The sequence below is a fragment of the Bison bison genome, unplaced genomic scaffold (assembly GCF_000754665.1).
Source record: "Bison bison bison isolate TAMUID 2011002044 unplaced genomic scaffold, Bison_UMD1.0 scf7180017864174, whole genome shotgun sequence".
Lineage (NCBI taxonomy): Eukaryota > Metazoa > Chordata > Mammalia > Artiodactyla > Bovidae > Bison > Bison bison.
This window is the reverse complement of record NW_011494746.1, coordinates 985405-987563: the sequence shown is the minus strand read 5'-3', so window position 1 is coordinate 987563 and position 2159 is coordinate 985405.

Here is a 2159-nt window from a genome sequence, read left to right as displayed (position 1 = left end):
GTCCGCCATCCGCGCGGTCGCTGGGCCCAGCCGCTCGGCGCGCCGCAGCCCCTGCCCACGGAGCGGCCTCTTCTCCCGCCTGGCTCCTCCACGCACGAACGGAACGCGTCGAGGGTCGAGATTGGTGGGAAGGCGGCACCAGTGCGGCTGCGCCGTCCCCAAGCCCGCCCGGGAAGCCGAGCGCGGGGTGGCCTCGCCAGTTAGGGATGCTTGAGGTCTGAGTGGGCAGGGTGGTGCCTTCGCTTCTCCGCAGCCCTGCTACTCCCTGATTTCGTGTCACTTGCGATTGTGTTGTGTGGGCGGAACAGCCTAACTCTGTACCTTATCCAGTGACTCGATGGACTTATTGTACACGGACTTGATGTTGCTGTGACTTAAATCAATGTATTAGTACACAAATGCTTTATGAGGGTTTGCCTTTTCCATTCAACTTCCGGCAGAGACAGTTATCCAGAGAGAGGGAGAGAATAGGAGAGAATGAGAATATATATATATATATATAATTATATATATATATTTAATTGAAAAATTTCTAAAACGTACGCCAGCAAGCTACAGCCTGCAGGCCAAATCTTTTTACTACGTGTTTCTGTGGCGCCCACAAGTTAAAAATAATTATACATTTTTTAATAGTTGAAAAAAAATTTAAATTATATTACTCATAAAAAATACGAATCCAAATTTCAGCATCTGTACATAGTTTATTGGCACACAGCCACTCTAATTCGTTTAAGGATTGTCTGTGGCTGCTGATGTAAGCCACAGAGTTGAGTAGGCCCAGCTGAGTACCTGCAACAAAGACCAGATAGGTCTCACTGTGGAAAATGTTTACTGTCTGGCCCCTTCCAGAGAAAGCTGCCTAACCCTTGCTATAAAATGATGTTACTGAAGTGAAACTAGTGCCAAGAGGGAAGACAATAATCATGCCAGTGTCTATAAATGCCCCTGTCCTTTAAGAGAATGTGGCCGCTCACCCCTCAGAACGTTAATTTATTCAGCATATGTTTATTAAGTGCCTGCTTGCTGTAGCTAGTTGGTACTGAGGCCCCGTTAGACACAAACGCTGAAATAATCAAGTATTATTGACTCCTTAGAGTCTTGTAGTAATAGATACTAAATAAATTCTAAATATGTAGGTACTGACCTTCCCTGGTGGCTCAGCAGTAAAGAATCTGCCTGCCAGTGCAGGAGACCTGGGTTCAATCCCTGGGTCGGGAAGATTCCCAGGAGAAGGAAATGGCAACCCACTCTAATATTCTTGCCTGGGAAATCCGTTGGACAGTGGAACCTGTCGGGCTCCAGTCCAACGGGTCGCAGAGTCGTACATAAGCAACAAGTCGAATACACTGGAAGTCACTGTATAGCAGTTCTTAGGAATCATCCTCACATTTCATAAGACTGCACGTTCACTTATAAGCACTCCAAGGTTTTATTGTAACTCATTGGAGCAAGCGTTTTGACGCGTGGCAAATTAACAGCTCACTTGCTGGAATAAGACTGAGTAATCCTGGCTCCATCCATCACTCACTGAATGTTTCATCTTGAGTGAGCCATCTACCTACCATATCTGTGTCTCACTTTTCTCATCAGTAAAAGGAAGATGTTGAAAAAACAGCACACAACTCATTTGGCTTTACAAGCAATATATTAATACATTTAAAGCGCTTAAAGGCAGCCCGCAACTTAAATATAAAGTGGAGTGGGTGAGAACTATGGTGACGTATAACAGCTGCGAGTGAATGTCAGGGAAATCCCTGTGGTGACACAGAGCATTTCCAGGGCTTGTGTGAAGCAGAAAACATAAGTACTGAAGGGCCCCAAGGTCCGGATGAGCCCGACGGGAGTCACGGAAGGTGGAGGGGAGCGATGAGAGCGCAAAGTGGGTTCCATGAAAGCACTTGAGATAGGGAAGCGCGTTCCCAACCCGACAGCAGGGCACTCGCTGGTCAGTATCGCAATATCAGAGCAGTGTAGGCTCGTTTTCTCCTGTAACTTAGAGGGTGCAGGGAGGCAGCCTGCCTGGCCCGCGGAACCGCAGATATTTCCACGCACTGAGAGGAGTAGCGGCCTCTGGCGCTATTTAATTATAGAGAACTGGCGTTTCTGGGGCGGGGCCAGGACGGGGCTCTCCCGGGAAGGGGCGGAGCCGGGGCCGTGGC